This window comes from Geotrypetes seraphini, chromosome 3 (genome assembly GCF_902459505.1).
Source record: "Geotrypetes seraphini chromosome 3, aGeoSer1.1, whole genome shotgun sequence".
Classification (NCBI taxonomy): domain Eukaryota; kingdom Metazoa; phylum Chordata; class Amphibia; order Gymnophiona; family Dermophiidae; genus Geotrypetes; species Geotrypetes seraphini.
Genome location: NC_047086.1, coordinates 296915772 through 296943151, shown reverse-complemented (window position 1 = coordinate 296943151; position 27380 = coordinate 296915772). Strand labels below are relative to the sequence as shown.

General features: G+C 42.3%; 1 protein-coding gene across 9 annotated transcripts in view; it reads right to left on the bottom strand.

Moving 5' to 3' along the window:
• The window catches only part of CHRM3 (cholinergic receptor muscarinic 3), a 1018971-nt gene that overhangs the window by 976589 nt on the left and 15002 nt on the right, over positions 1-27380 (bottom strand). Inside the window, exon 2 of one of the 9 annotated variants that reach the window (XM_033937301.1) lies at positions 10463-10616. The exons of the other annotated variants lie outside the window; for them this stretch is intronic. The gene's annotated coding sequence lies outside the window, so the exon portion shown is untranslated. The remainder of the gene's footprint in view (positions 1-10462; positions 10617-27380) is intronic. 9 annotated transcript variants of the gene reach the window in all.

Genomic DNA, 27380 nt, shown 5'->3' with positions numbered 1-27380 from the left:
AATGCTGGCACATAAGTTAAATGCACTCAGGCCGTATTATGTAATTGCGCACACGTTTTAGAATGCCCCAGACACCCTCCTGGCCAAGCCCCCTTTTCACCTAGGCACCATGACTTATAGCAGGCATGTCCAACTTCAAACAGAATGTGATCTACTTTTTCTGGCCAAAAGTGCCACTAATCTACCACCATGAAAATTAAGTTTCAAATTAAATTTTAATTCAATAAGTTTGGAGGATTCCCCCCCTACATATTTTTAATGAACCTTAGTCATTTACTTGGATGTGATTAACTGTTAAACAAATTAAGCAAAAACAAAACAGAGAGATGAAGATCCAGTAAGAATTGCGAGGGGAAATGGAAAATACAATTTTTCTTAAAGTTTTTTATTGAGTAATAACTTTCTTTAACTTTTATTGAGTAATTTGTGTTAAATTTAGGTCGAGTATTGATCCAGGCTGATCTTGCACAATCTTTAATATTTCGCTCTTGCTCATTAGTGAGACATCTGAGCCTGCATTTCATCCACCAGCTTTTTGAGGTTGGGTCAATATTGCGTGAGGGCCAGTCTCAGGGAATCCTGGAGATGTTCATCTGTCATGTTGGAACATTGTGTACTCTTTCTTTTTCAGAAGGGAAAACACAAATTCACACAAATAAAGTTGAACCGAAACAGGAGTGTACAGCTTCACTGCATCTTCTCAAGTTGGGAAATTTGTCTCTAGGCACTAGCTTCCAAAACGATTCTTGCTCAGCACGGGTCTTGAGAAAAATGTCATTTTTAAGGGTTACTATTTCGTTTTCAAGAGATGGCTTGTTCAATTAATAATTTTTACTAATAACAGCTGCAGTTTCTTTAATGTCCACATCCACTTTGAATGGGTATGACAAGTACTCCACAACTGCTCCAATTTTTTGGAAGTCACAGAATCTATTTTTGAATTCCTGGATAACAGAACAGATTTCTGTCACATACTTCTCCTTCTGAAAAAAAAATTTAGATATTGTCTCAGATGGTCCTGCGTATTAGGAAAATGATTGAAAGTGTTGTTTGCAAGGTCAGTCATCATTAGTTCAAATTTGCTCTTGTAGGATGAAACTGTATTCATCATCTCACCAATGAATTTGTTTTTATCTTGTAGTTCAAGGTTCATACCACTTAGTTCGCCTATGAAGTCAGTGAGCAATGCCAAACCACATAACCACTCCTCATCTTCCAACTCTGCTGGGTCATCACCCCTCTCCTTCAAAAAAACTTCCTATTTCATTCAACAAATAACAAAATATTTGCAGAAATTTGTGCCTACTTAGCCACCTTACATCTGTGTGCAAAATGATTTCCATTACCCTTCGTCAAGAGTAAGATTGAAAAGCCAACTTTGAAGTGATCTTCCATGAATTGAATTTACAATTTTGAAAGTGATGTCCATGACAGTTTTTGTATTGAGTCTCTTGCTTGCCAAAACTTGCTGGTGAATGATGTAATGGTAAGAAAGGAAATCTGGGAAGTTGTCATGCTGTCTACAGAGGGCAATGAAAACCTTAACCTCACCTGCTCCATTAGTAGTGATGGAAACAAGTCTATGCAATGGAAGATTATAATTTGTCACAAAAGACTGGAAAGAATTTCACTTTTGAGTGGAAAATCAGCATCAAACTTATTGTTATGCAGAGCCTTATAATGACGTTTCATATTACCCTTTTGGGGTAAGGATACTGGGGCATTACAAATTAGACAACAGCACTTGTCTTTTACCATGAATTAGTAGTCCATTTCCCATTCATCATGAAATTGGTAGGTTTTGCTCTTCATTGGAACACGCATCTTCGCTATACTGGGGTGGATGTAAGAAGGCCAAATATGCTAAGTTAGTATAAACACTGGCTGAATATGGTCCAAAACTGTCACTGTCCCAAAGTATTAAAGATCAAAAGGAACTGAAGATCTCTGGATGGTGTGCAATACAAGGGCTAGAAATGCCAAAACTACACATGCAGTTCTAAAAGTAAAAATAAGAAATCATCATACTGGCACCAATAATCAAATTTCATCAAATAATCATCAAAAAAACTCAAACACTTGTTCAGCAAACCAGATAAAATCAAATACTGCCAAACAAGTTCAAATACCACCACACATGATTTAATAAATTCTGCACACAGTGTAGAATCAATGAAAGGCAAGGCGAAATAAAATTGCAGTGTAGAATCAATGCAAAGGCTAGGCAAAATAAAATTGCAGGGGCAAGCAAAAGTCACAGTGGTTTGAAACAATTCGAAGACAAGGCATAGGCAAATTAAAACAAAATTGGAAAAGCCTGCCAAAATCACCAAATTCTTGACATTTTGTTGTGTCTGGCCAAAAATGTTTAATGAAAGTGAACTACAAAGCGACCAACGGCCAGCACACGACACAACTAATATAAGTGTATTCAGATAAATTCCAGGCGAATTGATATCGCCCGGTATATAACACAGTTCTAATGGGTGTTGGAGCAGGGGCAGGAATGGGTGATTCTGAGAGGCAGAAGACCAGGTATGATGCCGAGCCTTGGCGTATCGTCGCAGGGCATGGACAGCAGCCCCCTGGGGTATCCACAAACAAGCACCCCCAATACAACTGCAGGAAAGATTCCCGCAGGAAGGGAAAAAAGACAGGCAAAGGATCAGCAGCAGCGGCAAGCCCTCAGCAGATCACCTGCTGGGGTAAGCTGCTGGAGAGATGAGCCAAGTTGGACTGGCGATCTACCTCTGACCCCTCCGCAATCTACTTGTTGGACATGCCTGCCTTATAGAATAGCCCGCAGCAAGATGTGTGCACAAATCCTGATTGATGCCAATCCTGATTGATGCCAATTAATTACAATAATTGGTTGTTACAACTGCAATAATTGCAGTTAAGGGCTCATTAATCAATTAACTTGTTTATGCATCTTGGGCACACACCCAAATTTAGATGCTTAAATTAGGGTGACATGCATATACTGTGTTTCCTTGAAAATAAGACACTGTCTTATATTAATTTTGGGCTCAAAAAAGCCACTAGGCCTTATTTTCAGGGTAGATCTTCTTTTCTTCAAGTACAATGATCATTTCTTTCTTCCTGTCCTCTACCCCAATTCTTCCTATTTCCTTTCTCTCCCCCACATGTTCAGCATCTTTCCTCCCCTTTCATCTATCCCCTTGTGCAGTCTTTCTATCCCTCCCTCTCATCATCCTGTGCAGCAGAACCTTTGCAGCTTGTATCCCTCCCTCCCATACCTTGTGCAGCAGAGCACTTGTAGCTTGTATCCCTCCCTCCCTCCCATCCCTTCTGTAGAACCCTTTCAGCTTCTATCCCTCCCTCCCATACCTTGTGCAGAACACTTACAGCTTGTATCCCCCCGCCCCTGCACACACCCCCAACCCTTCCATCTCTCCTGCTGACCGCGAGACCGAAATGCTGTACCTTGTAACAAACGGCAGCATTGCAGCAATGTAGACAGGCTGCTTTGCGGCCTTCTCCTGTCCAAGCGTGTGTGCCACGTTGCTGATGACATCCTCAGTGATGCAGCAGAGGAATGCCCGGGCAGGAGAAGGCCGCGATGCAGCCTGTCTACATTACTGCGATGCTGCCATTTGTTACAAGGTACATTATTTCGGTCTCGTGGTCAGCGGGAGAGATGGGTTGGTGGGGGGGTGCGCAAGAAAGTGCTGCTGCCGGCGCCTAGGGCTTATTTTCAGGGCAGGTCTTAATTTCGGGAAAACAAGGTAGAATCTAGGGCATTATGCCTTGTTATAGGTTTCTCTGCCGTGTTCAGTTTTTATATTTGTATGCAAAAACAATAAAATGATAGAACTATAATAAAAAGAACTGAATGCAACATAATATGGGGGGAAAAAATAGAGCAAGTCTATGTCTCCATGAAACAATTATATCCCTGTCTTTAAAAATGATGTATGCTATCAGCCTCCTTCAGCTTTTCTCACACATGATTCTGTTCATAGAGTAACCCAGGCAAAAAGTATTGAAGTCCTTTAAATGTATCATAGAAATTGGAATTCCAGCAACTGCTATGTGCATTATTGCTTGAGTGTAAGGTAAAGAATAGTTGGTTGGTTTGTTTGTTGTTGTTTTTTTTTTTTTTTTTTGGGGGGGGGGGGGTTGGGGTGGACAATATCCAGTCAGTTGTAGTCAGTGTTTGTTTGTTGTTTTTTTTGGGGGGGGGGCTGGGGGGGGTTAAACACTAGCTGCTGCCAGGTGAACATGACTCAAATATTCAGTGCTGACCCCTATCTAGGGTTCGGCAGTGAATACCCCAGTCTGAGGTAGCCACCAGAAGATACCTGGATACTACAGCAATACTAGAATAATTACCCAGTTAACTTAGGATAGCCTTTTTACTGGTGTGATGAAGGTCTCATATAGAATGTCCTTTATTAACTGGCCCCCAAATTCTGTATATAGTGCCACAAGTTGTGCACACAAATCGATGCACACAGTCGATTTGCATGCACAGCTTAATTGTTTAACAAGACCAATCGGCACCAATAATTGGCAATTATCACCTCATAATAGAACCAATTAGAAGTGACATGCACAGTGACATGCATTCTATAAAGTGGTGCATGTGAGTTCCAGGGAGTGAATCTGGAAAGGGGGCATGGTAAGGGGGAGGAACATGGGCAAATTCTGAGCATTCTTAGAATTCATGGGCACTGTTATAGAATATGCCCATTGTGCACACAAGTTAGGTGCAGGCATTTAGACCTGGTTTTCCTTGGCCTAAATTGTTGTGTCTAAAATGATTTTTTCACTGAGACCTCAGCTGTGGGTCTGAGTGTTCACTAAATAACTTCAGTTACTTGATTGATTGATATAATATTGTTTTTGAATAACAAAGTGAGCTAGTAAAAATGTCTAAAATGCTATGACATACACTGGCACTAAGGCCCTTATTCTGCAAAGTACATCCCGATTTTAGGCAGCTGTAGGCATCCTACAGCTGTCTAATCAGCCAATTGGGATGCACGTTTTTTTAAAAAAAATGGTCCCCGGGCAGGCCGCCTATATTGAAGCCACCTCCGAGAGTCTAGGGAGGCCCGCAATACCGCCTAAGCTCGCCTAAAGGCCTTAGGCAAACCTAGGCGGCCCTAAGCGTCTCCCGAGTAGAGGAAGAAACACTTACAATGTAAGCCAGCAAAATGCTGGCCTACATTGTATGTAGACGCCGCTATACAAATCATGGCAAGGGATCTCCCTGCCGCAATAAATATAGCGGCTGCCTGTCCCTCCACCCCCGATCGCCAGCAGGAGGGTGCCCAATCCCTCCTACCTGAACACCGCCCACCCGAGTCCCCCGAGTGCTGGCAGGAGGGTGCCCAACCCCTCCTGCTGGAACACCGCCCACTTGACACCCCCGATCGCCGACAGGAGGGGCCCAAACCCTCCTGCTGGAACACCACCCACCCAACACCCCCGATCGCCGGCAGGAGGGTGCCCAACCCCTCCTGCCGGAGGATGCCTCCCCCCGGACCCCCGGTGCTAACGCCCCCCTGCCGCGCTAACACTCCCCGATGACCCCCTTAAACTCCCCCCAAAAAAACTAACCTCTTAACTGTTGGCCAGCTGGACGGGTCATGGTGCCATCCAGCTGGCAGGCCTGCCTGGTTGAAATGAGGCGGGCCCACCCCTTCCCAGCCCATCCCCGCTAAGCCTAAGGCCTGACTGGCCCAGGCTTTAGAAGCCTGAACTAATCAAGCCTTAGGCATAGTGGGTCCACCCATCCCCACTAAGCCTAAGGCCTGATTGGCCCAGGTGCCTAGAGCCTTGGCCAATCAGGCCTTAGGCTTAGTGGGGAAGGGGCGGGCCCACCTCATTTCAACGAGGCGGGCTGCCGGCAGGACGGCACCAAGACCCATCCAGCTGGCCAACAATTAAGAGGTTAGTTTGGGGGGGAGGTTAGGGGGGGTCATCGGGGAATGTTAGCATGGTGGGGGGGGGCGTTAGTGCGGAGAGGTCCGGGGGAGGCGCCCTCCAGCAGGCAGGAGGAGTTGGGCACCCTCTTGCCGTCGATCGGGGGTGTCGTTTGGGCGGCGTCTACTCTAACCCAATTCTGTAACCGGCGTCTGTAACACGGACGCTGGTTACAGAATCGGGGTTAGTGTAATCTAAATAAATAAATAACTGCAGCAAAAAATGTTGCTTATATCAACAGCTGTGAAGATAAGTGTAACCTTCCTGAAGGTTCTTTTTCCTGTTCACTGTGCACAGTGGTGAAATATTTTCCTATTTTGAAAGATTACATTTAGAGAAGTAGTGGAGTTTTTTTTGCCTATGATACAGATTAAGAATGGCTAAAAAACTCATTGGGTTGCCGTCTGCATATAAAACTAGTTGAGGCTTTTTTCTCCACTTTACTTAAATGATTTTTCAAAGGATATTTCCACCACTTGACTTATAACATTTTTGCAACATTTTTTGCTGCAGTTATTTATTTATTTAAATATCTCTATCATATCTCCCCTCTGCCGCCTTTCTCCAAATAAAACATATTGAGATCTTTAGGTCCCCCATTTTAGTTGCCTTCCTTTGGACCAACTCCATCCTTTTTATATCTTTTTAAAGGTGCAATCTCCAGAATTGTACACAATATTCTAAATGAGGTCTCACCAGAGTCTGTATAAGAGCATCAATACCTCCTTTTTCCTACTAGCTAATAACATATATATGAACGAGGTAAGTCTCTTTCAATTGAAAGGAAACTCTGGAATGAGGGGGCATAGGATAAAAAAAGAGATAGGTTAAAAATGAACCTCAGAAAATATTTTTTAATGGAAAAGGTGATGAATGCTTGGAATGGCCTCCCAGTGGAGGTGGTGGAGACAAAGGCCCTGATTCTATAAAGGGTGCCTAATTCCCACCTAACGTTGAGCGGGACTTAGGCATCCAAACTAAGTGTTTAAGCCATTTAAGGGTTTTAACAAGCAATAATTAGCATATGGACGTCACTTTGTAGGCGCCTCCACAATTTCATGGATGCCAATTGGGAAAACTCATGCCTAAGGGAATAGGCATGGGCGTGAAATGTGCGTAGTTTCAATATGGGCATCATTTGATTCATTTACTTAACACTGAGCTACCTAGGGCGTCCACCTCATGCCTACATTGTAGGTAAATGAAAAACAGGTCTAATTAAAATACATATGTGCTGGGATTTGAACCTATGACCTCCAGAAGATGGGAACAGGACTTTAACACATTGAGCTACAGCAGCTTCCACGAATGTGTTTCTTCCTCACATCTGATATGATAGCTTAGGGACCTGCTAAGCTATGATCTTCTCAGGTATTTTCACCTTCACATGGCTAGGATCACTAAGCTCTCAGGGTAGGAACTCCCATGACTAAAAGGAAGCAGCTGTGGCTCACCAGGTAAAAGCCCTGTGCTCATCTTCCAGAGGTCATGGGTTCAAATCCCAACACATATTTTAATTGTGGCATTCTACCTTGCAGGTGCACCTTGATGATCTCACAATGAGGTCAGCATTGTGCAGCTGCACACCTCCATTTGCAATGAACTAGAAGCCATGCTAAGGTCTGTATCTTTTTTTTTCCCAGTTTTTAAGTTTTTGCAAATGAAGTTATATATGCAATCTATATATTTTTTCATGTGTTTCCTTTCTTTCATTAATGAGCTGATTGAAGCACTGTTTAGTCAGAAAAAAAGGGTAGCTTTTTAGCAAGAAACAAAGTTGTGTTTTTCATGTGTATGCTTCAGTTAATGGATCTTTTCCTCTAATTAGCACATAGCATTGCTGTTTGTCCACAAAAATAGAAAGTTTTGCATGCAATATATCTGTTTTCATGTGCCCTGTTTATGTAGTGCCTTATTAAATGTATTTTGAGCTTAATAAAGCAAAAATAAAAACCCAGAGAGCTATTTAGCAGATCGCATTAAGGACATTCAAACTGTGCCCAAGTTTCATCCATAGAACTCAGGTCTATCTGAAGCCCAAACTATGCTCAAAAGTACACCTCCTTTACAATGCCTATAGGACCTAATTTAAAATTGCTAGGCAACTTGCTAGCTCACTGTGTAGCACATTGGTTAAACCTACAGCTTTCTACCCTAATGTTGCTGGTTCAAATCCCAGTCACTCTCTCTGATGGAAGAGAAATAAATAAAAGCATTAAACAGATCCAACTCCCAGTATCCCAATTATAATGAAAAACACCATAAAACTGCCATTCTAATAATGTCATAATAAAAAAATATTATAACATTAAGGACATTGTTTGGTTTTCTAACTCTCATCTAAAACCTGATTCTCTAAAGCAGTGTTCTTCAACCTTTTGACACCTATGGACCTGCGGAAATAAAATAATTATTTTGTGGACCGGCACCAGTCCGCAGACCGGCAGTTGAAGAACACTGGGCTAAGTCATGCCTATCTACACCCAATCTACACCCCAGACCCCGCCCCCATAATTGTACTAATTGTAATACCATTTTTTACATCCATTTTTCATATATACACACATACAATATAATCGTATTAACAACACATAATGGTTAACCACAAAATTAAAATCCCCAAAGCACACTGTATGCTTTTCAACATTCATTCCTACCAGAAAACAAATAACCCCATGCAAATGCGAGACCAAAAACTAAAAGTACTAATATTCACAAACAAACCCTAAGATGCAAGACTCTGCAAGCAGTACAACCCCCAGAGAAAAACAAACAAATGCATTTCTTCCTGAACAATTAGGGCAGATGAAAATCACTAAAAAAATAAAAATAAAAAGCATTTCCCCTACCGTTGTTGTCTCTCTCCCTCCATGTGCCTTGCCTTCTGGCCTGCCCCCCGGTGTTAGCTGGCTCCCTGAGTGCTGCATTGCACAAAGCTGTGGGAAGCAGCTCCATACGCGCGTCCCGCGCCTCATCTGGAAGCCTTCCCTCTGAAGTTGCAACATCAGAGAGAAGGCTTCCAGGTCAGGCGCAGGCCACGGGTAGGAGCCTTTTCCCACGGCTCTGTGCACTGCAGGACTCAGGGAGCCGGCCCGAAGACACCACATTGATCGTACTGAGGACCGGCGACTACAGAACAATCTCTTGGGTCCGATGGAGGTGTCAGCCCTGTGGACCGGCAGAAAATTTCTGCAGACCGGCACGGGTATACAGACCAGTTGATGAAGAACACTGCTCTAAAGGACATCTCAAAAATTGGACATCTAAACAGTGTTGAGTGTCGCTGAGCGTGATTCTACAAAGGATGCCTATCTTGGAAGTCCAAACTGCACCTAACTTTAGATGTGCTTTGCAGAATCAAGACAGCATAGTAGATGGTATGGTGAGGCAGCCTAGATAGGCCAAATGGTCTTATCTGCCTTCATTTTTCTATGTTTCTATGTAATGTATGCAATGCTGCACCTAATTGAAGGAAAACTAACCCCTAGTGGTAGCACTCTGAGACTGCTCCTAGGGGCCATCAAAACCATTTGAAAGCCACCTCAGGATGGGGCTGAAACAGAGAAGGATTGCTCCTGTCTGGAGACACTACACTAGTGGTGATATAACATCATAATGGATACTGTTCACTCAAGTCACAGCAATAAGACAAAGATGCAACTGCCACTTCCTCAAAACAATGTTATCAAACGCCTTTTCATAGGCAGTTCTGGTTTGGGCTTTTCTCTGAATAAGTCCCAGGGGTGGAGAAAGAGAGGGAATTTATTAATGGAAAGGATCTTGAAGGGAGTTTGGGAACTCTGATCTGGGGAAGGTGAGGGATTAGAAATGGGGGGGGGGGTCCTATTGAGGAGAAGGGAGAGAATTGGGGGGTGCAATCAGGGATAACACCCTGAGTATTCTTAATTAAAGCTCCTGGCGTCATGACCCTAGCAGGGTTGGTTCCAAATGCCCAATAAATCCAGGTTAGAATTCAACTGGGGTCTTCAGCACTACACCAGGAATGAGAGAAAATGGCTTTCCCATCTTAGCTTTCATCATATTAATTTGATTTGTTTGATATACCACTAAATACAATAATGTGTTAAAAGCAATTTGCACTTTTAAAAAAAGTAATACAGCAAAAAACACATAAAAATTGATAATACAATATTCACAATTTCCTGCATCCAGACCAAAATGTACAATAGTTCAAATAACGCAACCAAATTTCTTACATCAAAATTATGATCTAATCAGAATCCCCCTCTTTTACGAACATATAGCGCGGGTTTTAGACCAGGCAACGGCGGTAACTGCTCCGATGTTAATTCTATGAGCGTTGGAGCAGTTACCGTCACTGCCAGTGCTAAAACCCACGCTTTGCGTTTGTAAAAGAGGGGGTATGTTTGTAATATATTAAAATCATTTTGTCAAATCAAGATAAGCCAAAACTCTCCCTTCACAGTCAGGTTGTTGGCCATGTCTTCACGTTTTCTTTATCCTGAAACTTCATATTTTAAGGTACCTTTTGTTCCGTGGAGATTGGCACAGAATATTTTTGTATTATTCTTTTTGCATTTTGATAACATTGCAAAGTTTTGAGCTTCCATCTACTTCCTGCAGTAGTGATTTCAAAATATTTTTGACTGCTCTCCAAATCTAATGTTGGCAACTTCCCTCTAGGAAAAAAAAAAAATAAAAAAACCACCATACACACACACGCTTTACTCTCTCTGGTATAATTTCATAAATTATACTAGGAGGGCTCACTCAAAGTTAATGTAACCCTGCGCTGGTTTTAAATAAATTATTTTAGAAGGCTGATATGCTTTATATTTGTTTTTAATACAACTGTCTAAACATGACATACTTTTTCTAAGTGGAAGCTTTAAAGTTCACTTTGGTTCGCATGTCTACAGCAGACATAGCCATATATTAGAGCAGAAGCTGAATAAGTCGTTATGGCCTACAATCCTATCAGCTGCTGCATGCTTCTTAGAAACATTAGAAATTGTTTTAAATATATCAAACTCAGGTTAGCATTCTTATTGCAACTACTTTTTCATTTTCTAACAGCAATAAATATGTAATTAAACAATTCAGTTTGCAGTGACGGTACATATATGAAGATTCCCCCTTGTCTTTGAGGCAAGATTACTTTGCAAAAGCTCCTCCTACTCAAACCATTATGAAACAAAAAAGAATCAGGATATTGCTCTGCATATCCTTTTCAGAGCCCTACGTCAACAACACACATTGTACATGCAAAGCCTGAATTAAGAATGAATATCTCACGAGTAGGCTTTGGGAAGGAGTCTTTAAGAAACAGCATAATGTGAACAAATAGCTGTGCTTCTCATAAAGGAAAGTACAGCTAAACTCAAAGAAGAATGGTCTGGTGGTTTTAGAGCACTGGAATGCAAAAGTCCTGCACATGAATTTATGGGGCCCAATATTCAAAAAAAGTTGAGCTCCTAAATTTATGCCACTAAGGCCCCCTTTTATCAAGCAGCTTTAGGTGACAAACACTAACGTAGTTTGATAAAAGGGGGCCTAAGTTTGGCTCCTAAATTTGTGTCCTATTTTTCAGCCAGGCACCTAAGTTTTCAGCTGCAAATTCTTTGTAATTTATAAGCTTAAAACTTATGCGAGCAATATTCAACGCTTTATTTGTTGAGGCCTTTTATGAGTAAACCAGAAGCAATAACTATTGTAACATAACATAACTTTATTTCTCTATACCGCCTCAATCAAAATAATTCTAGGCGGTTTTCACAAAAGAAAAAAACTGGACAATCAGGGAAATACAAAATGGTAATAGTAAGAATACAGCATATTAACTAAAAGGACAGTAAAAAGTTTAAATTAATAAAGTAAAATTATTATATTGAGAATAAAATCTCGAATTAAGAGATAAATTTATCAAATAGTGCTATCTTGATTTCTTTTCGGAAGGCGCCCATAGGACAGAATGGCTCCGCTAATAAAGTTACCCAACCAGGACTGTTTGCTTGCTTGAAATACAAGCATCCTGTCTAAAAAAGACCTAAATTTACAGCCTAAAAGCTTCGGGTATGCAAATAAGTTACAATCCCTGGTTACCCTCACAGGGTTATATAACACGAAATGAGATAGCAAGCAGGTAGGGGCCAATCCCCAAACTAACTTGAAACAGAGGCATGAAAATTTGAACCTTACTCATGCCTCCACTGGCAACCAATGCAATGATCGATAATAGGGACTGATATGATCGCTTTTCTTCAGCCCAAATATGAGGTGCATGATGGATAAGAAGCAACAATTTTAAAATTGCATGTTGGTTTGTTTTTATGTTATATTTTTGTATGAATTCTGTAACCCACTTAGATATAAGCGGGATATAAAATTTTAAAATTAAATAAATAAATAAAGCGATCTAAGCAGGCGGGAGAGGCTTCTGTCTGAATAAATCGAGCTCAACTGGCCAGCCACCAGTTTTCAATGGCAGTTAACTGTGCTGTGCTGCTGAATATTGGTATTATCCAGCCAACTGAAACTGGGCAGTTGAGAGGCACTATGGAGGTGGAGTTGGGGAGGAGCCAGTGGTTATTCAGGTGTTGCTGAATATCAGTATTATCTGGCCAATTGACACCAGTCAGTTGGGGGGTATTTTGGGGGCAGAGTTGGGAGGAGCTGATAGTTATTCAGATGCTGGTGATATTCAATGCCAGTATTCAAACAGATAGGGCCACATAAAAGCCAGTCCTATCTGTGCCAGGTTAGCTATCCAGACACTGGCACTGAATATTGGCTAGTGCCTGGATAACTTCTGGGTATCAGCCCCTAGTCCTGTGCTCCCCCCTCACCTGATCCCCTTCTCCAAGGAGCATGTCCATCCCTTCCTTTCCCCTGCCCCCCCCCTTCCAAAAAAAAGTTTCTCCCACCATCCCTCTTCCCCCAGAAAAGAATCAGGTCCCCTAACAGTGATTCCCCCATACCCCACCCCATGTAGCCCCCCTACCCACCCTCACCTGGTTTTGAGAGTTTTCAGAATATCAGTATGAATAAGCATTAGAGAGATTTGCACATAACAGAGGAGGCAGGCATGCAAATCTCTGAAAACCTGACTGGTTTGTGGACCCCCAGGACAGGTTTGAATACCCCTGCTATAAACTAATTAACAGCTAATAATCTCATCATATTATGCACTTATCCCTAGTACATTTTCAAAGATGTCTTAAGAGTATAACTTTGAAAGTTAAGAGCACAAAGCCTTTAAATATCATGCCCATGACTTCTTTGCTGCTGACCACCCTGTGTGACTGCAACATTGGGCAAGTCTATTGCCCTCAGCATCATGGATCCAACTGAAAACAAAATATCCCACTTAATGTGGCTTTCTTGGTCAACAGACAGCATCAAGATCTAGTACATAAGAACATAAGCAATGCCTCCGCTGGGTCAGACCTGAGGTCCATCGCACCCAGCAGCCCGCTCGTGCGGCAGCCCAACAGGTCCAGGACCTGTGCAGTAATCCTCTATCTATACCCTTCTATCCCCTTTTCCAGCAGGAAATTGTCCAATCCTTTCTTAAACCCCAGTACCGTTCTCTGCCCTATTACGTCCTCTGGAAGCGCATTCCAGGTGTCCACCACATATTTTGATACTGGAGAAAACAGAAGTCTCTGTAGGTTGTTAACCCATTTAAAAGACTAGAAACAAAGAAATTATAGTACATGAGCTTTGGAGATTTCGTAGGCCACCCCACAAAGAAAATCCTCAAATGCCTTGGGAGTTCATATACTACAATATATTTTAGTTGTTCCTTTAAAAGATTCCACTTTGATCAACAAATTACATTATTAGTAAATATTGGAATGGAACCCTGAGGGAAAGAATACAACAGGAAAGAAAGCCAAGAAACAGACAAGCTAGCATTTTGATGTTTCTGGATAATACTGCTGTTTCAAGTGTAGTGTACACTCTAAGCCTTGTTTTCAAAACTATTTGCTATTGACAAAGGTATGAACAAAACATTTTGAAAACAAATTCCAAGTGTTTGACACAATGTGGGTGTAAGTGGGAAAGTACAGGATAACAATGATTCATTTAAGTAAATGTATTGTACAAGGTCAGTCTAGAGGTTAGTACAGAACTATGCTTCAGTTTTGCTGAAGGGCTAAGCAGGGGGTTTCAGCCAGAAATGAAGAAATACATGGCGTGAAGGGGGACACTGATGTTATATCCAGAGGGTACTAGGAGGTAAGTGAATTAGCCAGTCCAGAGGGGCTTTGTTCTTCAGCCTGAAAAGGAAAGGAGCTCTTCAACACACAGGGACACTGAGAGCCTAACAGATAGCTCTCTCCTCTCTCCCCACCTGGAATTTGGCACCTGCCTCCCCCTTATTTCCACCCCCCACACACACACTCATTGCTGGGCTACATCAATGGTAGTCTTCTGTTGGTCCCCATTAGTGGCAGCATTACACTTATGCTGCCTATGGCCTGCTCTAAAGTTTTTCCTCTGGCTCGCCCCATTTCCTGTGACATCACTTCCTGTTTCTGAATAGAAGGAAAAGAACAGAGAAGAAGCTTTGTACTAGACCATGGGTAGCAAATGTGCAGACTTGAACACAACCATGTTACCCAAATTCGCCAGAACACTGGAAAAAATATACTAGTGGTCAACAAGATATTACCTCAAACTAAATACAAAAAAAAACAAACTACTATAGTTCAGTTGTCACCCAAGCTCCATCCCACCTACCATTAACCTAGCAAAATGGAAATAGTTTCAATATTGAGAAATTATCAAAGTTCTAGGAGTTGATCTAGGCAGCTCCCTGAACTTTGATGAGTTTGTAAACAACCTAATTCAGAAGTCCTTCTCTGCACTTCAGAAGAAGAGTCAGACCATATTTCTTCCAACATCAATGCATATTACTAGTTCAAACAATCATTCTATCTACCCTAGATTACTGTAATGCCCTACTATTGAGAATCCTGAAAAAAAATAACAAAAATAATTCAACTGTTACAAAACATTGCAGCAAAACCGATATTCTAAATCAAAATTAAATCTCATCACACCACTATTCAGAGAACTACACTGGCTCCCGACACAGAGCAGATCAAATTCAAATTATGCTGCCTAGCTTTCAAACCCCTATATGGAAATGCCATGGATGGCTTTATCAGATTCACCAAACCATTAGGAAGATCTGCCAAACATTGCAACTTTGCTCACCTAACGTTATCATTTCCACCAATGAAAGGCAAAAAATATAAAAGTTACCACTGTAAATCTTTCAATTATCAAATGCAAAAGTATGGAACTCTCTTCCTACAGAGATTCAAATGACTGCTGAATACACCATGTTCAGAAACCACCTAAAAACATGGCTCTTCATAAACCTAAATGAGCAATGTTAACCTAAATTAGTCTCCACTGAAAGATGACCCTATAAAACTGATAACTCCTCTATAATCATCACTTCTGAATGTAAGATTGGAACTCGTATATCAAAATGTCTGCTATACCAACAAACTGACGGCTATCATGTACTGTAACTAAATAAAGCAAAGCAACTACTATAACAACCACATGACCATTATTTTGTTAACCTGTCTAGAACTCTGCTTGAAGAGAATTTGGCAGGTTATAAGACCATAACCAGTGGCATACCAAGGGGAGGGCAGTCCCATAAGGGTGTGCTCCAAGAGCCAGCATCATTAACTTCCTTCCCACAGCAGCAGCCTTTACAACTCGCTACTCTGTGGCATCGGACCTTCCTCTCTGCCAAGTCCTGCCTTCATGGAAACAGAAAGTAGGCAAGACCCAACAAGAGCAGCAAGTTGTGAAAGCTGTGCTGCTAATGGTGGGGGGGGGGGGGAGAAATGCAGCACCTGACTGGGGAGAGGGAAGGAGGGAGAGGGAGAGGAAAGAGAGATGCCAGGCCCATGGGGAAGAAAGGAAAAAAGGAAAAAATATATCAGATCATGGAGGAGGAGGGCGAGATACCAGTGCATGGTGGAAGAGAAGGGAAGGAGACAGATGCCAGACCAGGGAAAAGGAGGGAGGGAGGGAAAGGAAGGAGATGCCAGAGCATGGAAGGGAGAGTTGGAAGGGAAGGAGAGATGTCAGGGCATTTGGGGGAGGGAAAGGAAAGATACAGAAATGCCAGACCATGGGTGGAGTGGGAAGGAAGGAAGGAAAATAGAAGAGAGAGATGCTAGAGCATAGGGGAGGGCTGAAGACACAGAAAAAATGGAGAAGGGGTGAAGCTGAAATGAATCATGTACAAAATAGAGAAGAGGCACATGATAGTCAATTTATGGAAGAGACATAGAAAGAGGGAAGGTGCCATATGGAATGAGGAAAGAGTGTACACCAGATGGAGGGAGAGGACATGCAGTGGATGGAAGAAAGAAGGCAGACAGTGTAAGGAAGGGGAAGAGAAAGAGGGTGGGCAGTGGATGGAAGGGTCAGAAAAAGGGGGCAAACACTGGATGGAAAGAAGAAAGTGAAAGAAGATGAGGAAAGCAGAAACTAGAGATGTCAAAAGGTAGAAAAATATTTTTTGTTGCTTTAGAATAAGATAGTATTGTAGCTGTATTGATAACATTTATAAATAGAAAATGGAAATAAAGCAATCTTTTTATTGGACTAATTTTAATACATTTATTTTTATTAATTTTTGGAGACCAAAATCCCATTTCTCAGGTCAGAACAGGATACCATAACAGCAGCACTGACCAGAAGAAGGGAGTTTTGGCCTTTGAAAGCTAGTTGAAAAATATATTAATCCAATGAAATGGTATTTTCTTATTTCTCATCTTTTATTCTATTTCTATTTGTTAATTTGTAATGTGGTGATTGTTATTTGTCATTTATTTTTCAAATGTGCATCTGCTATCTTTATATTTATATTTTGCACAGTATTAGAGGACATATGTCACAGTTTCTGTGGTGTTGCACTATATGCAGAGTCTGACTTCTTGGTGGTTCAGTTTAAATTTTCTCTACATACGAGGGCTGTTCAAAAAGTATCAGACCTTTATTCATAAAATATACTCATATTCAGATACAACAATCTTATACTCATTTTCTTCAAACTAGTCCCCTTGGGCTGCCATCCACTTCTTCCAATGGTTCTGTCACTGTCAGAAGCAGCGCTAGAGAGCCTCTTTTGAGATTGCTCGCAACAGGTCCATCGCATTCTGCATGATGTCTTCTCTTGACTGAAATCTTGTCCCTTTCAGGGGCATTTTTAGCTTGGGGAAAAGCCAGAAGTCACATGGAACAATATTGGGAGAGTAGGGAGCCTGAAGTTTCACAGGCATGTTGTATTTGGCCAGGAAACTCGGTATCAAATGTGAAGAATGGGCAGGTGCATTATCGTGATGGAGCTGCCAATTGCCCGCTGCCCACAGGTTTGGCCGTTTGCATCTCACAGCATTACGAAGGTGACGCAGAACCTCTTGTTAGTACCCCTTGGTGATTTGATGATCTTGCATCACCAGGATCCTCATTTGGTCAATGACGATCTCATTTCTGGATGTTGAGGGCCAACCAAAACGTGCTTCACTCTCCACTGATGTGCGGCCATCTCTGAAGCAGTTGTACCACTTCTTTATCTGTGTGGTGCCCATTGCTTCATCCTCAAAGGCCTATTGAATCTTGGGGATCGTTTCCACTTGGGAATCGCCAAGCTTTACACAAAATTTAATGCAGTAGCATTGTTCAACTTTTACTGTCATTTTGTCAAAAATGAAAATCAGACAGTACTCACTTATATGTCCTCACTCATCGGCGGTCTGCCGGTGACTGACAGCTTCTGTAAGCGAGAAAAAAATTCAAGCATGCGCTTTAGGGTCACCTACATACATTTACCAAACCATGCCTCCCTAGCTTTATTTGTTTACATAAGAAAAATTAAAAAATTAAGGAGCAGGAGAGTAGGAAAGACGTTTGCGACTGGTCCCCAGCAGTCGCTTTTTCCGAGCCCAGTCAGATTTGAAAAAATGGTTAGTTAATTGCGTCCCTGCCTATTTTGCATGCAGTTCCCCTCATTTATATGCGCAGATCGGAAGAGGTACAGAAGCAACATACATAATATCAACAAATACAGAAAACATGCGACAAATCTAAAAAACATCATTAAAGCATATTACATTGGTGTCTTCCCGCCAATTACATTTCTAGGCGGTTTACAACAAGAATTGGCCTGGGCATTCCCAGGGAGATTACAAGGTTAATAGATATAGTATGCGTCGGGATCTGGGGAGGGTCAATACGGTTTAGTTAGATCATTTGACATATTTCTTGAATAGTATAGCTTTAAGATTTTTTTTTCTAAATGTTTTGTAGTTGGACGTCGTTGTCAGCAGATTGGAGAGGTGGCGGTCTAGTCTCGCTGCTTTGGTGGCTAACAGTCCGTCATATATATACTGTATATTTGCTTTGTATGCCTTTGATTGGGGGGGGGGTAAAGTGTTCTTGAGTTCTCCTTGGTCTGGATGTGTTTTTCCTGATTAGGCGGTTGCTCAGATAGCTTGGTTCATTTCCATTTAGGGGTTTGAATAGGGTGCAGTAGAATTTGTATTGAGTGCGTGCTTATACTGGGAGCCAGTGTGATTCTCGGAAAGCAGTGGTAATGTGGTCATATTTTTTCAGCGAGTATATCATTCTAAGAGCTGTATTTTGCACTGTTTGTAATTGTTTTTTAGCATGCTGGCGGGGCATGACAGGTATAGGATGTTACAGTAGTCCGAGGATTAGCACTTGTACTATGAATTTGAATTGTTCGTTGTTGAAGTATTTTCGGATTTGCCTTAAGTTGTGCATGGTTGTGAAAGCCTTCTGGACCGTTTTGCTGATTTGAAGTTGCATGGTGCAGCCTTTGTCTATCATTACTCCCAGCAGTTTTAGGTTGGGTTGTATGGGATATATAATGGAGTTTATTTCTAGGTTTGTTATGGTTGGGGTTTTGTTTTTTTCTTGAAGTAAGAATTTGGTTTTGTCTTGGTTCAGTTTTAATTTGTGGTCTCCCATCCATGTTGACACAATTTATAGTGCAATATGTAGTTTGTTTGTTGAGTTGGGGGTGGTTTGATTGAAAGGCAGGAAGATGGTGATGTCATCAGCATAGCTGTATGAAGTTATGCCTTGTTCGTCTAAGCATGTGCCAAGTGTGGCTATATAAAGGTTGAAGAGTGTTAGAGATAGTGGGGAGCCTTGGGGGACTCTGCAGGTGTTGTTCCAGGATTCTGACTGTTCATTGTTTGCTTTAACTTTGTATCTTCTTCATAATAAATTTGGAGGAATCCTTCAAACCAATTGTAGACTCTGACTGTGATTCCTATTGCCTCCAGTCAAATGCCACTGTGAGATTGAGTTGCATGAGTAGCATTTTTTTGCCTTTGCTTAGGCAAAACAACAACAACGACAAAAAATCCCAAAAAGAAAATAAATTATTTCCCAATTTTCCCATTTCTCTGTGCAATATCTGATTTTCCCCTCAAGTTTTCACTGAACACATATCAAAAAAGTGAGCAAACAGCACAGTTTTCAACCCTTTCCTGAATTGCCAGAAAGTAGAGGATTGACATAATGTCTGCGGTAATATATTCCAAATCAGCGGACCCTGGACAGAAAACATAGACGTGAGCTTGACAACCAACTTCCAAGCAAGAACTATCCGATGAGCGTAACTCACGTACTGGACAATGCCACCGCAACAAGTAACACACACTCTGAGGACAGTTATGCTGCAACACCTTAAACATAAGGCACAAAACCTTAAATTCAATCCGCAAGCCAATAGGCAGCCAATGGAGATCTAGAACTATCGGCGTAATGTGATCGAATTTTGAAGCATGAACAATAAGGCGAGCAGCCGCATTCTGAGCTAACTACAATGACTGCGACACGCATTTAGGCAAGCCTAAGTAAATAGCATTGTAGTAATCTAGCAGCAGAGTTACCATCATTGTGATAACTGTTCTAAAGTTTTCATTCGAGATATAGTCATGTCCTTAGCAAACGGAGCCTGAAAAACACACATGAGATCACGGCCTTAATTTGGGGCGTAAAGGATAAGGAAGAGTCAAATACCATCCCAAGATACCTACATTGTTGATGGACAGGCACAGCTACATCCGCAAGCTTGACGTCAGAAGGGCAGTACACTTCTCCCTCCTTATTTGAGGTTTCAGCAATTGCAGTTTCAATTATTCACGTTTTTTAGCTTGCTGGCTCCTCCCCCAAAATTACATCAGCTTGCATAGAGAAATCGCTGATTCCAAGCGTTTACAGAGAAATTTGCTGATTCCCATCACTTTCTTCACCGTGTTTTGCCTCTCCTTCAGGAACAGGCCAGGGCATATTCACGATGGTTTTTAATAGAAAACAGTGAATAACATATGAAAAAGTTATTTGCGGTGTTGCTGTATTCGCAGGTCTGTTAATCCCCTATCAAAGCGAATACGAAAGAAGTGTACAATTTTTTTCCACGGCCGATATATAACACTTCATACTGGGCTGCTGAACCATCCCATAAGGAGAAGGAGCAGGGACATCAGGTAAAGCAAAAGAGCAGAGAGTAAATCTTTGCCCATACAAAAAGCTCTGTGCAACAAGAGAATAAATTCAGGAGAGAAATTTTGAGCAAAGCCTAAGCCCTGTGATCTACCCACAAGAAAAGGATCTGTTGCTGCCAGTAAGAGAGAGAGATAACTATGGAGACTCATCTCTCGCAGAAACCATGAAGGGTTTTGCAACCATTGGGCTGTTCCTGCCGAAATTGGGTCTGCTGCAGCTTTAGTCACATTAACTTCTGGCATTGCTCATTCATCAGTCCTTCAGCACAGATAATAAAATAATCTACAGCTTTCTCCTAACACTGTCAGTCTTTTCCCACTGTTCTGGTAGCCAATAACAGCATCCCACAAACAGAACAGCTCTTATATTCCTGCAGTTCTGTCATAGTGAACATACACCAGCAACCCTGCGCACAGAGGCTAGTCTGACAAAAGTGAATAAAAAACAAAAGCCTTTCCAGAGCAGCTGTTTTGTTTTGGGGGTTTTTTAAATGTGATTACTGACCAAGGAAATGGAAATGAAGTCCTATCAGATCACCAGAGGTTGCTACCACCTGATGGAGACTGAGAAATCTGACTGGTCAGGGAATTGCACAGGATACTTTAGTGATGGCATTATAGATCAGTAGTTCCCAGGCTCCATCTGCTGGCAGGACAGCCCAAACTTGAGCATCTAGCCTGGTCTGGTGAGACAGGAAGTAAACAGGAAGTAGCAAATATTAGTGACCTTCCAAAACTTGTGAGAATACCCTCAACTAGTATCACAGAGATTTGGTACTTAATGCACTTTAACTTTTGCAGTTAACATGTTGTAGGTGTAAAACAGTGCACTTTAGTAAATACAGGTTATAATGCAGTTGTCTTGACAGACAGCATCTACTGGAGGTCAGTGCTGCATGCATGCATGCATTTTCAGACATGAGACTCCAAAAATCTGGCAGTGGCAGCATTTCATGGTAGAAGAGAGTGGAACCATATGAGCTGGTAAATGAAGCCAGCATCTGTGATAGCGCCATCAGGTGGCAACAAAAATGAGCACGGCATAATCGGTGAGGTTGGCAATTGGGCAGGGATGTCAAAACAGCGTGTTGGCATGGGAATAAGGAGGTGGGGATGTCACTAGAATTAGCTGGCAGTGGATTAACCGATTGCACTATCCTCCAGCGGATTTCACTGGGTGTCAGCTAGTTGCAAAGTATACACAGAAATCTCTGTGGCTTTATTCTTTGAAATGAACATAATTCACACATTTTCTTCTTGGAAATACTATCAACAAACAACTCCCAAACTCACAGGGGGTTGGCATTTTATTCCACATCCTGCAACAACAATATAACGACGATTATTTTTGTAACTCCAATACAGATGTTTAACTATGATTACGAAATGGCCCCAATCTGCATTATAAAAGACATCTGATTAGAAATATATGCTATTTCAAAGGAAAAAAAAAAGCAAGTTTAAACCTTACCAAAGTAAATTGACACATCATACTAAGGGCTCCTTTTACGAAGCCGCATTAGCGGTTTAACACGCATAATGGCGCCCGCTAATTTGCCAGCCGCGCTAGCCACTACCACCTCCTCTTGAGCAGGCGGTAGTTTTTCAGCTAGCGCGGGGCTTAGCGCGCGCTAAAAATGTGCTTGCGATAAAGCCGCTCACGCGGCTTCGTAAAAGGAGCCCTAAGACACTGTATTAGTGAACTGGACTAGAATACCCCAGCCTGTCCACCTATCTTAGGGCCCCTTTTATCAAACTGCAGTAGAGTTTTTTTAACCGCAGTCTGGCGAGGTAAGTGCTCCAACGCTCACTGGCCCATGGTAAAAAGCTCTACTGCAGTTTGATAAAAGGGGGCCTTAATTTATTTAGATGATACAGCTGTATCTAACAAGCATAAAGCCTGGCCTGGCTGATGACTGCAAGATCTCAAAATCCTACACTATAATATATATTGGTCTTCTGCTCTGAAATTAATATTTATCTAGAATTTGCACTTCATATTAAAAAAAGAGAGCAATCTATATCTACTTTGAATCTATATTATAATCATACATTTATAAGAGAAGTTTTCCCATTGAACTGAAAGCCACAGATTTGAGTAAAAAGAATTTTCAAGCACACCTGGATAGGTTTTCCAAGCAGATAGATGTCTTAACATGCCTAAAAAAAGTCCATCTGCTAAAGACATCCAAATCCTGATTTTGGAAAGCCAGAATTTGGGTGTTCCACATTGCAGCTTGCACATTGTCCAAATAGCAAGGAGGTGCGTGGTGCGAATGTTTTGGATGGGACTAGAGAGGGCCCAAAATTAGGATGTCCAAAAGTGATTTTTGAATGGGAAGAAACATCCATGTCTAAAAAGAAAGTCCTTTATCGCTTCCAAAGTTACTGAAAGTTGCTCTAATTGAGCAGTTGACCACTGGAGGGATTAAGGCATGCATGAATCCACCTTAATCCCCCAGTGGTTGCTGTCACCCCATCTCCCCTAAAAGTGAAACTAGAAAGGAAAACCAGAATCTATGTCAGCTGCAAGTATTATGGCCATTCTAAACAAAACAGCAAACAGGTTTAAGGGGTAGCTTAGTGGTTAGTGCAGTGGCTTATAAACCAAAAGACCTGGGTTCAAGTCCCAATTCAACTGCCCCCCCTTTTTAAAAAAATAATAATAATTCTGAGCCTTCCAGAAAAAGAAAAATACATACTGTACCAATATATATAAGACGCCTGCAAGCCTAAAGGCTATTGAAGTGCTGTTCATTTAGGTAAAAGTAAATATTTTTCAGGTCCTGGAGAGCTCACATTAAAAAAAAGAGCTAAAATGGAGTTTGCACTTATACCCATGGATTTACTTACAGGCTACTATAATAGTCCTTAAGTGATTCCTTTGTTCTCCACAGATAGCTGTGTGGCCATATATTTGAAAATGATGCCGGACAGACGTTTATATCCCTGGTTTTTTTGTTGTTCAAAAGTTGGACATTTTCTGTTTGGAAAATAGCTATTCATTTTGGATATTTTCAGTGCAAAAACATCCATTCCACAGCCATAATCAAACAGGTAATCTAGACTTTTTTCCTGTTTGATCATGGCTGTGAGATGGTCGGGGGAGGGGAGTTGGATGTTATGAGCAGGGCATTTTTGTATTTGGATTTAAAGAGGTTTGTTTTTTAAATGCCCATTTAAATGTATTACATCTTATGAACCCCAGAAGGAAGCCATCTTTGGCAGATGCAACTATAATACTGAACCTGAAATGATTTAACGAAATAATTTGGCACAAGGCCATACAGCATTTAAAAACAAAAGCATACCATTTAGGCCTTTACCTAAGATATCCCCTCTGAACCAAAAGTTTATTTCAGTGAAGCTAATTTTCAGACCACGAGAAGCAGCCCAGCTACCTCCCACGGCCAGTGGCAATCCCAGAAATTCAAGATCAGGGTCATATCCGGCAACCGATATTCATCGGCTGACCAGCTAAGTCATAGAGGCCAATGATAGACTCGCCTATGTAAGTCTATCTGGCTACTAAACCTGGCCAGTCAGTCAATGAATATTGGTACTGACTGGCTGAGTTTAGTGGCCAGATAGACTCACTTACGCAGGTCTATATTTGGCCTCTATGACTTAGCTGGTCGCATGACATAATCAGTGACCAGGTTAGCCACTGACTGGGATATTCAGCAAGAGATATCCAGCTATCTTCCACTAAATATTAGAGGTTAGCTGGCTTAGAGCTTTTTAACCAGCCAGGAGCCATTCCTGGGCAGTTCAATAGTGCTGAATATTGGGCGGAATGTGTTTATTTCCCTGAAAACCAGATCTGGTTCGGGACTTAAGAACTGAATTTGGGAATTGCATTAGGGCAATCTTTATTGAACTTCCATCCCGTTATAGTAGCTCAGACTCTTATTAATATTAACAAATAGGTTATGTTTATTAGTGTACAGACCTAAGAATTCTGTATGAGGGAATCTATATGACGCTACTACTTCCCTTTAATGACACTCCCTTACAATGTCAGAATCACCACAAAACTCAAAGTGTCAACCAGGGAGGAAGTGGCATGAGGGAGGTTGAGCTAGGAGGGCATGATTCAGAAAGTATGGAAGCTCAAGGCACAGCTAGGTTAAGGAAGCCCAGAGGGACGCAGCAACATCTCATATTATATGCTTCCACCACATATGTGTGAACCGCAACCGAGATAGTCAAGTAGGCCAAGTTTACTTGGAACCTTGTAGACTTGATTTCACTCCCTTCCGAGGACCTGCCAAGCCACCTAAAGGATACCCTAGAGAATGACACGGGAACAAATGTATCCCCGTACCCGCAGGAACTCACTTTCCCCATCCCATCCCCGCAAGTTTTGTCTTTGTCCCTGTCTCATTCCTGTAAGCTTTGCCTTAACCGCACAAGCCTCAAACACTTATGATTTTAAAGTGTTTGAGGGGTGTGGGGGGCTTTCTACTATTTCTACTTTTTCTACTGTTTGATATCATGGTATATTGTATTTGAGTTCGTGTTATCTAGTAAGCATCGGATTATGGCTAGCCCAGATCCGTGATCTCTCAGTTTTTGATTTCCCTTATGGGATTCTGTTTTCTTGTTCTGGTTTTTTTTGGGCCTGTTTGGGGACTGGGCGGTGTCCTGGGGGAGCATTCTCTGGGATAGGGTGGGGGTGTGTGCCTGGGGGTGTGCATGGCAGATGTGTGTGAGGAGACTTGTGGGATGTCTGGTTGTGCTTTCAGGGAAGGGTTGGGGAGTTGCGTATTGGAATTGCACCGTTACCTATCTTCTTGAGGCCCTCGCCTTCCGGGTGGGACGGAGGACCGCGGGGGCTGCTGATTCCTTACCCGGGCCATGCTTGAGGCGAGGAGGGGGTCTTAGCTGGGAGGTCCCTCTCTTCTCACCATTTTTTTTTCAGAGTTTCCTTTCTCTTTATCTAGACCTGTTTTTGATACTGGTTAAGCTCCGCATTTCCACCTATAACGTGGATGGCATCCATTCCCCCATGAAGAGAAATAAATTATTGAATTGGTTCAAGCAACATCATATTGATATCGCCTATCTCCAGGAGACTCACCTCTCCAGTGCTGAGCATGCCAAGTTGCGCAGGGAATGTGTGGGGGAAGTGTGCTCGTCCACCTTTAATTCCAGGCGGAGGGGGGTAGCAATACTGTTCCATAAGCATTTGCCACTACACATCCATAAAACTCTACCGGATAAGGAGGGGAGATATGTGATAGTTCTGGGGAAATTATGGGGACAGAAATGGATGTTTTGTAATCTTTATGCCCCTAATGTATATAGTCACCGATTTTTCTCTGAGCTCTTGGCCAAAATAGCTCTGTATTCTGATTATCAACTCCTTGTGGGGGGTGATTTTAACATCACGGCGGACCCATCAATGGATTGCAGATCAGCGAGGGTTTGCCCGGGGAACCATGGAGCCAAGGGGGGTAAATTTTTTGATGGATCAGTTGCACCTGTTGGATCTGTGGCGGACTTTGCATCCTACTGAGCTTACTTACACTTTTTACTCCCACCCTCATGACGTATATGCCCATCTGGATTATTTTCTGGCGTCGCCCTCTGCTTTTACAGATAGAGAGTGTTTCTATTGAAGATGTTCCTTTATCGGACCATTCCCCGCTGTAAGTCGGTTCGGCTTACAAAGGACCCTCGCAACGGGGGTGGCGGTTCCCGAGCCATCTGTACCGAGATATGGAGTTCCATAGGTACCTCAGGGAACACTGGCAGGAGTACTGTCGTACTAATATGACACCTGACATTGACCCTGTGGTATTTTGGGAAGCATCTAAGGTGGTAATCCGGGGATACATAATTGCCTACGTGTCTCGTGCACAGCGGCGGCAGGATGCTGACCTTTTGAGGCTTTCTGGGGAATTGCAGATCCTGAGTCGGAGACATGTCGCTACGCTCTCTGTGGAGGATAAGCGTCGTCTGTGGGATGTCCGTTCCCAGCTGGAGGCCGTTTTGAGTCAGCGGGCCAATAGGGATATTTATTTCCAACGCTATCAATTGCATCGCTGAGGAGGGAAGATAGGATGGCTTCTGGCCAATCTTGTGCGTCCTCCACGGAATCAACAGGTCATCCTGTCTATTAAAGATAGTGAGGTCCGTCTTGTTTCAGGGGCGGAGGAAATTCAGTCCCAATTTATGAACTTCTATGAGAACCATTATTCGCACCGAGAGTCGTCTGAGCAAGATCGAACAGATTTTTCCCGGAATTTAGCTTTACCTCAAGTGAGCACTGACCACCTTGAACTTTTGAATGCCCCGATTACGTCAGAGGAGATTAAGGCGGGTATTAAAGCTTTGAAACTCATGAAAGTGCCAGGCCCTGATGGGTTTGGACCCGAATACTATAAGATTGTGGCTGATTTGATCCCTCCTGCGTTAGGGCTGCTTATAATGTGATGCATTCGGGAAAGGGCTTTGGACTGCGAAATATGGCCCATGTGGTGTTGCTGCCTAAACCGGGGAAGGATCCTACCCAGGTGGGATCGTATCGCCCGATCTTTCTGCTCAATCAGGATGTTAAACTCTTAGCTGCTATACTGGCCCACCGTTTGAATGCCTTTCTCCCTCTCTTAATCCATGAAGATCAGGTGGGCTTTATTCCTGGCTGGTACGCCTCCATGAACCTTTTTGGGTCCTGATGGCATTACACTCGAGAAGGGGGACAGGGAGCACATTGGCTATAGTAGGTCTGGACATGGAAAAGGCCTTTGATAGCATATCCTGGCAATACCTATTCTGGGTTCTGCAGCAATATGGCCTGGCCGGCCGCTTTAATGACTGGATTCATAGTTTATATCTTAGCCCGCAGGTGTGCTTGCT